The 13,750-nt window shown below is 41.9% G+C and overlaps 1 long non-coding RNA gene across 2 annotated transcripts in view; it reads right to left on the bottom strand.

Moving 5' to 3' along the window:
- Positions 1 to 7,517, bottom strand: part of LOC135981149 (uncharacterized) — a 77,261-nt gene extending 69,744 nt beyond the window's left edge. Inside the window, exon 1 of one of the 2 annotated variants that reach the window (XR_010598111.1) lies at positions 7,306 to 7,517. This is a non-coding gene — a long non-coding RNA (uncharacterized LOC135981149). The remainder of the gene's footprint in view (positions 1 to 7,305) is intronic. The other variant, XR_010598110.1, reaches the window with a different exon arrangement.
- Between the last annotated feature and the right edge of the window lie 6,233 nt (positions 7,518 to 13,750).

The following is a 13,750-nucleotide window of genomic DNA, read 5'->3' as shown; positions in this document are numbered from 1 at the left end:
CCTCCAAAGGCTCTATCCTCGCTCTGAAGGTGCCCAGAACAGCTGAGATAGTCGCTAATGAGGTCATACATGCACTAGAGTCATTCATATGCTGAGTTTACCATTTGGAGATCAACATTAGGACACAATCAGAGCTGTACTTGTGGATGTTTTTCGAGAAGCAGACAAGTAGAGAAAAATTGCTACCATCCAGGTGTGCATTCGTACCTTCTATTAAGATGGCAAATTGTCAAGAAATGGATCCAGGGTGATTGAGCATACCCAAAACCAACCCTCCCCTACCAGGGACAGCAGATTTGTAGAAATTTTGGTGGTACCCAGAACCCTCCCCCCCAAACTCCACCCCCATCTGCCTAAGGCTCTAGGAGGGAGTTTGGGTGTGTGGGGGGGGAGGTCTGGGGTGCAGGCCCTGGGCTAGGGCAGGGGCTTGGGGTGCAGGACGGGTGAGAGGTTGGGCTCTGGGAGGGAGTTTGGGTAGGGGAGGGGGTCCAGAGTGCAGGCTCTGGGATGGAGTTTGGGTGCTGAGTGCAGGCTCCGGGCTGTGACAGGGTGTGGGGGTGGGGCAGGAGGGGGTGAGGGGTGCAGGCTCTGGGAGGGAGTTTGGGGGCAGGAAAGGGTGTGTGGGAAGAGGGTGGGGATGCAGGTGCAGATTACCCACACCCTTGGATTACCAAAGAGCAATGTTGTTCTTTTTTATATAAGCAATTCATCCTCATGATAAAGAATATTTTTTTTTAAATGTTGATTTTTAAATGTTTTCTCCAATGTATACCTACAAAATGAGTCTAGGTTTGTCAAGTTTGGTATCATGGTGTTCATGGGAGAAAAGACTTTTGAACAATACACAACTCGACCCATTTCCAACGAAACTGTATTATCAAAATTTCCACCAACTACAGGACTTGAGGCTGAAGGAACAGGGGTGAGAGTCCCCTCTGCCATGCCACAGAGCATGACACCATTGAAATTATGATTCTGTAGCTTTTTACAAATCAGATGACATCTCCTTATCTTATCTATCACTAACTTTCCCATGGAATGATATTTTACCACATTATACTCCCAGACTCAGTGCCCTCTGTATTTCTCTGTTACCAAAAGAATTGTTACACATTCATTAATATTTTGCATCTATATTTCCTTTTCTAGAAAACAAAAATGCAGTACTTTAGAGGAAGACCATAGCAGAATGGGTAGCTTTTACTTCTATGCCACCATCTGCTTTTTGCTTCTGTCGATGTCTGCGACATCTACACTACGGGGCTATGCTGATTTAGATTCTGTAGTGTAGACAGTCTTTGGAATTTGCTCAGCCCCTCAGTCCATAACAACCTGAATATATTGACTCAGGTAATGGGGCAATGCCCACTTTTTGGACAGAGGTTTTTGGAGGTGAGGTATTGCTTAAAGAACAATATTTGGGGAAAGGGTACAGTGATTTTTCCCCCTCCCAGTTTTTGATGGAAGATTACCTAGTCATTGCTCTGTATTTTGATTTGCCTTTTTAAATGAAAGATCTTGGGATTGGCACCTTTTTTCATTGGCATATATTTAAATAAATAAGTAATTCTGAACAGTTTGCAACACCTTTAACTTATGGCTAAAGTGCTGCATGATCCCCAGAATCTCTAGTAAATTCCCATTGCTATAAAGGGAGGGTAAGCATTCATCAATTGCCTGCTACTAAACTGAAACAAGAAATCACTTTAGGCTCCAAAATGCTACATGTTTCTGCTAAAATAAATACATACATCCACACATGTACATTTTTGAGGCATTTCAAACACTTCAAAAACATTTTTGTCCATTGATGACAAATGACTGCTTTGCAAAGATCTATTTTATAATAAAATACAAGTCTAAAATCAGAAATGGAGTATGTTAACATCACAATTCTGATCTAGTTAATAACACTGTGATTTATTACAGGATAGCAATGATCAGGAATAATCAGAAAGTTAAAGTAAAAGCTTTAGAGTTTAGTTTATATGCTCATGTCATTATCAGGGTAATTTTCACATTCTCCTGGGTATATGTTTATATAGATCAATGTCATCTCTGCAACTCACTGCAAGAAAGAACAGGTCACCAGAAAGAAAATTTCAGTTCCTTCTGCTTCAGCAACCAAACCGGAATTAGAGAAGCATGGTTGATGTTCTGGTCATTGTTAGCTAGGGAAATGACTTCTGGAACTAAACTGTAACACTATTATCTGGCTGCCAACCTAAAATAAAATAAAGTAAACAATATCTATGAACACCAACAGTCACAGCTCTGGAGGCCTGTCACTTCTGCCTCCACTGAACACACTAGTCAAAGATCAAGTTATGTTGTTTTATAAGGGGGAGGAAACGGGTTAAAGAACTTGCAGCAGGTGTTATAGCCATGAGCTTCAGCTGTTGTGATGACAGTCCAGTGTTACAACCCCCCTCAAAGTATTACATCTCTAACATTGAATAACACTTTGTGGAATGGAAAATGCAAAAAGTAGAACAGTAGTGTGGAATCTTCCAAAGGGGCAAAGAAAAGGATGCTTTTAAAAAATTAATGGAAGACTAGTGCACTTAGAAGATTCTTTCCTTAGTATCAGTAGGCGACATCCTCAGCCAAAGCCTTTTTCACTAGCTCAAGCAGTGAACCCTGTTATAACGGAGAACCACTGCCTCTCAGACTTTTAGCTCACCCCCAAAATATCCATCTGTATAAGAAGCCACCTGTCAATTTGTGTTGTTGCTAATCTATACAGCAAATCACACACTAATACTGCTTTATTTGCTTGTCTTAAGGTGAGTGACTAAGGGAATCTAGAAGGAAGAATAAGTCTAGAACAGTGCAAAATCCTGGTGTTGCATACATGTCTAAGGAAAACCCCAAATTAACTTAAGAATGGCAGTTTGCACAACAGGGTAGCTTCAGAAGACCCAGCTATGGTAGATAGTGTCAGCTCACGGCAATGTCCTTAGAAATAGGAAAAGAACTTTCTACAACAAATCTGTTTAAATCAAACATATGCTTTCACCTCCTTTGTGCAGAAACAGTTCTTTAGAATTCTTCTCTTGGCATGCAACTCTGTTCAGGAAGTTCTAATTCTTTCTTTTGAGAAGAAAAAATAGCTATAGGAATTCCCATTCGCCAGTCTCAAGTGAAATCGGTTCCTTTTGGAAGGGAATTCCTTCTTCACAGAATAGCATCACATCTACACATAGCTCCCTTTGTAGCATGTATGCACGTGCATGCACACACACACACACACACACACACACACACACACACACACACACACAACCCCTTTGGTTTCAGGGTAGCTATTTCCTAGTGCAGGCCTTTGGTGGAGCCCTAGGCATAACTAACAGTGCGTGCCAAAGGCTGTGAACCAGAGCAAGCCTGGCCTTGGCAAAATAGCAACATATCAGGTGTCAGCTAGCCAAGTAAGCACATTCCTGACCAGCGGGGATGGTACAAAAAACACATATCACTCAAGTAACTATGTAAACACATTCTTAAGAAATGATACAAGAACATATCTAACAATCATAAAATAAGGAGGGAACAACAGGATAATGGATGAGGATGGTTTGTTCGAACTAGCAAGTACAAGGATAAAGGTGGTAACTAACTACATCTGGAGTGTAATACATAACTTGTTTGTATCAGTGTATACAAGGAGAAGTCATATATGGGGCATCTTTGCATCAACTGAGGGGACAGGACACTGAGCCCTTGTTGCGGGCATACCTGTGTTAGTGTACCTGTAACCACTGAGCCAGGGCACTAGTACCATACTTCATCGACAATAAGCCTGGCCGAGTGCCTTCACAACTGAACCAAGCCTGTGGTCTGTCTTTATGAGTGACACGGAGGTCTGCTGAGTCAGCAAGCTGCATCCTCAGCTCATGCAGCTAACTCCAGAGCTCCAAGAACAGCAACACTTAGCAGCCTTAACACCACGTCACAGCACTACTACCACCAAGTCCTGGTCAGCAAAAAAGGAAGTGCAACTTCTTCCAAACAGAAGTTTCTGTGCCCAACCAGAACCCCCACCCTCATTTATGAATGCTTTTCAATGAAACATCTGAAGGCCCTTTCCTCCAGAATTGTCTGCTCTAGTACTCTTTACAGGTCACGGAAAACTCTCTCACTCCCACTAAAAGTTTAACACCTTCATTACTCAACTAGAGTTGAGGCACATACACCTCACCACTTCATAGATGCTGGAACTAGGGGTGCTGGAGGTGCTGCCATGCCCCCAGGCTTGAAGTGGTTTCCATCATATACAGGGTTTACAGTTTGGTTCAATCGCTCTCAGTAACCCCGCTATAAAAATTGTTCCAGCACCCCTGTATGGACCCTGCATGTCCTATCATGCAATAGATGGTGTGTCTGCTTGGGAGGAGAGAGAATAGTATATGTGGTCTCAGTAGTACAATTCCCAGATCTGCAGGGCCAAAATCATGCACAGGGTGTGAAATAGCAGGATCCACCTGTTACCCCTCCCCCTAACTTCTATTATCAGTTGTGCCTCGGGCATAGTCATTTTTGGCTGAGGATTCCATCTCCTATGCCAGGAACCTCTTTCATAAAGAGCAAAGCTTTTTATAAGGGCTTTAATCTGTTCCTAGTTTTTGGACCTTAATTAACAAAAGCCTTTCCCATTTTTTTCCTCCTTAATGATAGGGAAAATGATGGTCTAGACTTGTTATACACAGCAACAAGAAGAGGTCAGTGGGGACCCAGTTATTCTGAATAACTAAGACAAGACCTGTATTTTTTCCTGTTACAAGGAGATTCAAGCTACCTTATTTATGGCAAATATATTGGACATAATTTTAGCTGGCTAGCTATTTAAATATTTTCCAGTATATAAATAAACAAACAGTATTTTGAATCAAGGTCTTAAGATAAGATTGCCTTAGTTGTAGAAACCAGGTTTTAAGCAAAATGTTTAAATTATCTTTTCAAGAGGAAGCAAAAGTACAACAGTCTGTGGAATCTATTACAAAACAATTGATCTTTGTAACGGATGTATGGTAGCGTATATCACATTTTTACTAACTTCATAAAATGCTGTGCATAATTTATTAGAAACTAATTTAGTCGTGAATATAAATTTTCTGGCAGTAGGGAAAATCTCTATTATGCATGTTTTGCAGCTTAACTTTTCCTCCTTTCCTTGTTAAAATGTGCTACTCTGGCAGTTTCTTACATTAACTTCTGATTGTATAAATTATAAACCAGCAGGGACCATCAAGCAAGTCTCACTAGACACATGCTTGTGATACTTATAGATAAGGACATTTTATTTATAACCCAATAAGTTATTGTATTAAAATTTTAAAGTTTTCTTTTAGGTTTCCTTCTCCATGCTAGCAAGATGTTCCTTTTTCTAGTTTTCATACAAAGCTGTAAAGATTTCAAAATAAAAGCCTATGTAATATTGTGTCTGTGGTTGGAAGCACTAGTCTATACTAATGAAAGCTAAATAATAAAAAAAAAAAAGCAAAGTACAGCTTTTTAAATTAACAACTGTGGACCACTGCTTTGATAGGGAGAATATTAAAATACATCCAGTAAAAGGGAATATATATATATATATATATATATATATATATATATATATATTTATTTTACAAAAATAATAATAATAATTACTCTCAGCAACAACATTCATCATTATTTTCTTTGTGTGTGTAATTAGTAAGGAAAGAGACAGCTTCATCTCTTTATTATATTATTGAAATGACCACATTTAGTAAGTTAGAGTCCATTTTTGTTGGCACTTTCTTTTAGAATGGTAGAATCTATATGAAACTGGGATTTGAAACCGCACACAATTTCTCTAAAATTCTAGTGATTCAGGTAATCACAGAAATGAAGAAAGAGAGAGGAGCAGACAAATTGTTCAGGATCCACTCCTTCCCTCTTCAAACCCTTCTGAGTGACTAGTTCCAAACCAATCCATAGTGTTTATAATCCAAGCCCAGATTTGCATATTGGAGCTCAGGCCCCTAATTTATTAAAATGAGAAATGTTACCGCTGGGTTAAATGTAAGTATATGAATACAAAGTAGCTGAAGAGAACCGTTTTGTCATCTAGAAATACTTTACTTTTTTCTGAAGAAAAAAAAAATCATGAACAAAAGTTTTCATTTGATTTTTTTCATGGAGTTTTTTGTTTGTGTTTGTTTGTTTGAGGGGTTTGGGGTTTTTTGGGTTGAGGTATTCATTTAATCTGTTTTCAGAAAACATTTCTTTCCAACATTTCGAATTTTCAAGTTTCTCCCCCCCCAGTTTATTTCCACTACATTAAACAGAATTAATTGTTTGTTTCACACTCATCTTTTCCTTTCTCTCTCTCTCTCTCTCTTCCCCCTCTTTTCTCAGTGCCCTCCCCCCCGCTTTTCCTCACTGTCCAAACTATGGAAAAGTTACAGAACTGGAAAAAAAAAAAAAGAGAGAGAGAGAGAGAAACTAACTTGGACACTATGTAACTTTTCCAAAATGGGAGAAGTTTGGAAAAGGTATAGAATGGGAAAAGGAAAAAGTGAATAACCCCCCTAAAGAGCATCCATTCTATTATAGCTATAGGATAAAATGGGGAAAAAACAATTTTTTTTTGAAAATATTTCACTTTTCAAAAGAGTTTTAATTTGAAGCTAAATTAAATGATTTTTTGTTTCAAAGTTTCATATTGAAAAACCAAAGAGTCTTGTAAAATGGTATTTTTCCAATGGGGGGGGGTAGGGGTGGGAATTAAGTACAAAATATTGAGTAGCTCTCTTTTACATAATAAACATGTTTCAGAAACTTACATTTTATTCCCATAGTGAATGGTAATGAATAGACTTGATTTTCATTCAGCAACTTGGCCACAATATTCTATAGGGTTTTTTTTTTAGCTTTAAGTAGAAACTCATTTTTCCCCTGTTTAGATACTTCTGTCCATTGTCCGGTAGCCAACCATATAATATTAATATCAGTTATAACTATTTCTTCTTTTATCCCTCCCTATATTTACTTGCAATACCCACTTATGAACCTGTGAACTTAAACCTTTCTGGAGAAGTATATTGAGGACTTCAGTTATTTTTCCCCCCCAATTGCTAATTTTGTGCTATTTTAAGCTACTCTATATTAAAGGGGGGGGGGGGGAGAGGGAGGCTTGTTGTTTTCTGATACTGCCTATAAACAGTACAGTAAGATTCAGCAGCCACTTATCAAAACTAAACCCATAAAATATTCAAGGTAGAAAACAAGGCCCCAGGCCAAAAATAAGTTTGAAAGCAAAACAAAGGCAAATGTTTGTACCTTACTGCAAGCTCAGCCATCATAACACTCCTTTCTCTTTGCCAGCTCCCTTCAACACCCTTTTTTCCTTTTGCTTTGAACCTTGTACACTGTGCTTCCTAGTTTGCTCAAAAATATTGATCCATTTCAAATCAAAGCTAGATCCAGTGTTGCAAACTCTCAGGGTTCTGCACCTGCACCAGTCAGTCTATTTGTGACCTACCAAGCACAGCTGGTCTTCAGCAGGCTACCTGATTGACTGGCCCCACCTGATTGATCAGGAAGGGCAGTTGGCTGGCTTTCAGTCCAGCAGCTGTAGCTCTCTGACTGTTCAATGGGTTCTCTTCTCTAGATGTGATCATCCTTACTACCTCAGCCTGCTCCTGGATTTGGCTCTCTCACCTTGATGCTGGTTCTTTACTCTGGCTCTGACCCTTTGCATGGCTATTGGCTCCTGGTCCTGGTTTTGACTACTGGCATGGCTACTCATTCCTGACTGTAGGCCTGCCCCTGGAATTAGATCAGTTTCCCAGCTCCTGCTGGGATCACTAGGCCTGACTGCTCACACCTCAGTCTCTAACACACCAGTCACTCTGCAAATGAGCACAGGTTCTTTTACCTGAATGTTCTTTTGCTCTTATTCTGTGTGCTGCATTGTTAATTGGCCTCAGATTTTTCATGAAAGCAACAATAGAATCTCACTTTCTATTCACTTAGATCTGCACAAATTTCCAGTACAATTTAAGGTGAGAGCTACATGAAAGATCTTACCCCAGGGAACCCTGCGAAAAATCATGTGTTCTCTTCAAGCAAAAAAATAAAAAAATAAATCTAGATGAAATTTCTCTTACCATAAATTTCACACCCAACTGAAGGATAACTGATGCAATGTTTAGCCTTGTATGGCTCGGGCCAAGTGAAAATGAATGAAACAAACTCCATATTTAGAGCCTCACACCATTTCCTGGGTTCTGCCATCCCCATTTGGCACAGCGGGCCTTCAAATGTCTCAGATTACCTAGCACAAGTATTTACCTAGTAGGCTGCCTGGAAAATTCTGAGGTAGGGGGCTGTATTTCCATTTCTATAACACTGAATTTAAAAGGCTGGATTCTCTAGTCCACTAAGGCAATTTTGTACTCCATAAGTGGTGGAAAGTTGCTTTAAAGAAGCAGGAAAAGGCCAGTAGAGTGTTCCGCCTGTGCAGAGGCACAAAGCTGGTGACAGTGACTCTGCCACGTCCTATGTCAGCTGTCCCCCCATGCTTGGTATAAGGAGGGGGTGCATCCACTATGAAATGTTAAGGCAATAAAGGTAGTTGAGAATTTTCAACAATACATTTCCTCCCCCTCGGTCCCCCAATCAGCAAATACTGAATCATCAAAAACGAAACTGTTTGGAGGAAATTGTCTATTTTGACATCTTTCACTTCAATAAAAAAAGTCTTAAAAAAGTTTCAAACTTCTCAGAACAGCACAAAAAGGTCAAAAATTAAATATTTCATTGTGATTGAAATAATGTTTCAGTGATTGACACAATGTTTCATCTGACCTGATCCTTTTTTTGGGGGGGGGGGGGGATTATCAATCTGCAAAAACACTGAGATTTTTTACTTTCATCCTGATTTAGCATGGGACAGATTTTCAAAATCCTAAAGATTCTCATGGGATGGAAAACAGTTCCCTACCTATTAAGGAGAACAATAGAAAAAGAGCCAGGGGCCTTATGCCAGTGGAATACATTAGAACTTCCCCTATGCAGTCCTAATTTGCACCGAGGGTGGGTGGCTCTGAATCATGAAACCATAACTAACCCCACCATCCATGCATGCCAGTGCAGACTGGACCTAATGGGGAATTGCCCCAAGAACTTCAACTCATAAACTAGCAGAATATAAAACACCATTCAGATTCCATGTATATATAGTTTATAAAAAGTTAACATAGGCAGAATGTGTATAGATGGTTACAAGTACATAATAGAAGATGTAGATGGTTGTCAGACATTTCTATGAAACTTGTTGACAGGATAGGCTCTAACACATGATTAAGTATTTATTAAATCAATTAATCATTTAACATTTTTAAAACTATAAATAGAACCTTAATATGAAGTATGACTGAAAATCAAGGAACATATCAAACATAAAAAGAAGACCAGCAGTGCAGACTGCCTTTGGATATACGTCCAGTATGAAACTGATATTAGACTTGACACTAGACAAATTATGTCCTCAGTCCCTGCAGGCAGGGCCGGCTTTAAGCCAATTCGGCCGATTCCCCGGAATGGGGCCCTGTGCCTAAGAGGACCTCGCAACGTCCGGGGCTGCAGGTGGAGCGGAAAAAAAAAAAAAAGCCGCATCCTGCTTCTCCCCCCTCCCTCCAGCGCTTGCGCCGCCATACAGCTGATCAGCGCAAGCCTGGGAGGGAGGGGTGAGGAGGAGGAATGCGGTGTGCTTGGGGAAGATGCGGGGCCAGGGCGGGGCAGAGGGAGGGAAGGGGAGGCACAAGACAATTCACGTCCCGGCATGGGGACCCGCACCTGCTAAAGCCGGCCCTGCCTGCAGGACAAACGAAACCCACTGTAGAGCTATGTTTGTAGAAGATTATAATTGAGAGACACTCCAGATACTTTAGCAACAAGAAGGTGGTCAGGGAAAGTATGGGCCCTTTACTGAATGGGGGAGGCAACCTAGTGATAGAGGATGTAGAAAAAGCTAATGTACTCAATGCTTTTTTTGCCCCTGTCTTCACGAACAAGGTCAGCTCCCGGACTACTGCACTGGGCAGCACAGTATGGGGAGAAGGTGACCAGCCCTCTGTGGAGAAAGAAGTGGTTCAGGACTATTTAGAAAAGCTGGATGAGCACAAGTCCATGGGGCTAGATGCACTGCATCCAACATTGCTAAAGGAGTTGGCGGATGTGATTGCAGAGCCATTGGCCATTATCTTTGAAAACTCATGGCGACCGGGGAAGGCTAATTGGGAAAAGGCTAATGTAGTGCCCATCTTTAAAAAAGGGAAGGAGGAGGATCCAGGGAACTACAGGCCAGTCAGCCTCACCTCAGTCCCTGGAAAAATCATGGAGCAGGTCCTCAAGGAATCAATTTTGAAGCACTTTGAGGAGAGGAAAGTGATCAGGAACAGTCAGCATGGATTCACCAAGGGCAAGTCATGCCTGACTAACCTAATTGCCTTCTATGATGAGATAACTGGCTCTGTGGATGAGAAGAAAGCAGTGGACGTATTATTCCTTGACTTTAGCAAAGCTTTTGATACAGTCTTCCACAGTATTCTTGCCAGCAAGTTAAAGAAGTATGGGCTGGATGAATGGACTATAAGGTGGATAGAAAGGTGGATAGATCATTGGGCTCAACTGGTAGTGATCAATGGCTCCATGTCTAGTTGGCAGCCAGTATCAAGCGGAGTGCCCCAAGGGTGGGTCCTGGAGCTGGTTTTGTTCAATATCTTCATTAATGATCTGGAGGATGGCATGGATTGCACCCTCAGCAAGTTTGCAGCTAAACTGGGAGGAGTGGTAGATACACTGGAGGGTAGGGATAGGATACAGAGGGACCTAGACAAATTAGAGAATTGGGCCAAAAGAAATCTGATGAGGTTCAACAAGGACAAGTGCAGAGTCCTGCACTTAGGATGGAAGAATCCCATACACTGCTACAGACTAGAGACCGAGTGGCTAGGCATTCGTTCTGCAGAAAAGGACCTAGAGGTTACAGTGGATAAGAAGCTGGATTTGAGTCAACAGTGTGCCCTTGTTGTTAAGAAGGCTAACAGCATTTTGGGCTGTATAAGTAGGAGCATTGCCAGCAGATTGAGGGACATGATCGTTCCCCTCTATTTGGCATTGGTGAGGCCTTATCTGGAGTAGTGTCCAGATTTGGGCCCCACACTACAAGAAGGATGTGGACAAATTGGATAGAGTCCAGCAGAGGACAACTAAAATTATTAGGAGTCTGGAGCACATGACTTATGAAGAGAGGCTGAGGGAACTTGGGTTATTTAGTCTGTAGAAGAGAAAGGGCGTTCCAAAGAGGATGGATCTAGACTGTTTTCAGTGGTGGCAGATGACAGAACAAAGAGTAATGGTCTCAAGTTGCAGTGGTGGAGGTTTAGGTTGGATATTAAGAAAAACTTTTTCACTATAAAGGTGGTAAAGCACTGGAATGGGTTACCTAGGGAGGTGGTGCAATCTCCTTCCTTAGAGGTTTTTAAGGTCAGGCTTGACAAAGCCCTCGCTGGGATGATTTAGTTGGGGATTGGTCCTGCTTTGAGCAGGGGGTTGGACTAGATGACCTCCTGAGGTCCCTTCCAACCCTGATATTCTATGATTCTATGATAAGGGACAGTATTATGAACATCGGAATTTGGAGCTGTGCCCTGGAGGTGGGGATTGGCTGTGTGCAGCAGCTCACTACAGAAGCTCTCCAGTCTGTTTTATTCCTTTTTCATTCACTGGTTTGTTATTTAATGAACCCCAAGATTGTTACACCCACAACTGTGTTTCTGCTAATCCACACGCTAAGATTAGCAAAGATGATCTGTTCAGTGTTCCCACCACATACCTAGACACGCAGAAGACTATCACTTACTTGGTGTTGGATTGTAACATAGATGATTCTATTTCTGTTAATTTGAAAGATGCAGCATTTCAATATGACCTTTCACATGGGTAGCCATATGACAGAACAACACTGCAATACAAGAGTCTTCTATATAGCTCCTTACTCTTCAGTAACTTCAACTTCCATAAGAATGAAAACAGAATTAAAGTTTAATTAAAATGGTAAGAGACAAACTATGTACTTTATACATAAATGATGAAAACCACCAGAAAGGAGTAAAAGAGGCATTAGAAACAATGCATAAAAGCTTGCAGACACTTTTATTTCTCAGATATGTCAGTACATAGCCACATTTCACTTCAAATGCCTTCCCTACTGGTTTATTAAGATGCATGCCCTCAATCACATATAATTCTAGTTTGTTTTTACAAAAAGAATTTTTCTTTTAAAAGGTCAAGTGTGTAAGTAAGATGCAAATAATTATGGGTGATTTGAAATGGGAATAATAAATGTGTCCAATGTTTCAAATAAGGGATTGCCTATTGCTTTTTTGCAGAGACTAAAACTTAGATTTTAATGGGCTGGATCTTTTTTGTTCAAATCTTGTAATTTGATAACAGAGCTGAGTCAAGTTTTTTGTACCATTATGATGTGGGAGGTGAAACCTCATGAAAGCTGGTGGGCATGATAGGTATAGGGTTACCATACATCCAGTTTTTCCCGGACATGTCCGGCTTTTCGGCAATCAAACCCCCGTCTGGGGGGAATTGCCAAAAAGCCGAACATGTCCGGGAAAATGCCGGCCGGGCACTTCCCCTCCCGCGGCTGCTCTGCTCCTCCCCTGACTCTTCGGCTCTGTTTAAGAGCCGAGCTGCCCGAGTGCTACCGGCTTTGAGCAGCCCCCATGCCTCCGGACCCTGCGCCGCCGGAGCCCGGGAGGGGAAGTGCCCGGCCAGCGGCTGGGGTCCGGAGGCAAGGGGGCTGCCCGAAGCCCAAGTGCTACTGGCTTCACGGTTTGCCGGGCAGCCTCCAGACCCTGCGCCCCCGGCTGGGCGCTTCCCCTCCCGGGCTCCAGCTGCGCTGGGGAAGTGCCGGCAGGGGGCGCAGGGTCTGGGGGCTGCCCGGCAAACCGTGAAGCCGGTAGCGCTCGGGCAGCCCTTTTCGCGTGGCTGGGAGTGGGAGGGAGGAGGGGGCGGAGTTAGGGCAGGGTTGGGGCGGGGGATGGGAAATGGGCGGGGCCAGGGCCCCGTGGAGGTTCCTCTTTTTTTATTTGTTAAATATGGTAACCCTAGATAGGTACGTCTTCATTCAGGATAATTGTAAGAAGCAGTTAAGCTCCTTTTAGAAGCAAGATAGCTAAAACAATAGGAGCCAACAATCAAAAAGCAACGGACCACATGCAAGTCTGGTCAGAAGCTGAGCTATGTTTTAAATGAGAACAGGGGGAAGGGTTTTAAATGAGAACAGCATGCAAATGTAGTGGAGTGAGTATTCTTTGGTGGAAGGGTGTGTGTCTGTGAACAGAAGCCAGAGAACAGAGAGAAGCAGGCAGAATGCAAATGAGACTGCCAGAAGAGCACTGGAGAACAGCTCTGTGAGAAAGTCAAGAGGGAGAGCTTTGTAAATGCTTTACATCTAGATTTGAAGTCAACTAATTGGCATTCTTCAGATTACTGTGCATCAATGCAAAAGTGTGCATTGCCAAGTACTAAAGTCTGGATTTTCTTAATTCTGAGAGCATATGGACACAATAAAATAAAATAATGAAAGCACACTTAATCCTGAACTTTCATTTGTGTTCATATAAACCAGGGGTAGGCAACCTATGGCACGCGTGCCGAAGGCAGCACATGAGCTGATTTTCAGTGGCACTCACACTGCCCG

This window comes from Chrysemys picta, chromosome 2 (assembly GCF_011386835.1).
Source record: "Chrysemys picta bellii isolate R12L10 chromosome 2, ASM1138683v2, whole genome shotgun sequence".
NCBI classification, from domain to species: domain Eukaryota; kingdom Metazoa; phylum Chordata; order Testudines; family Emydidae; genus Chrysemys; species Chrysemys picta.
This window is presented reverse-complemented; position numbering and strand designations above follow the sequence as displayed.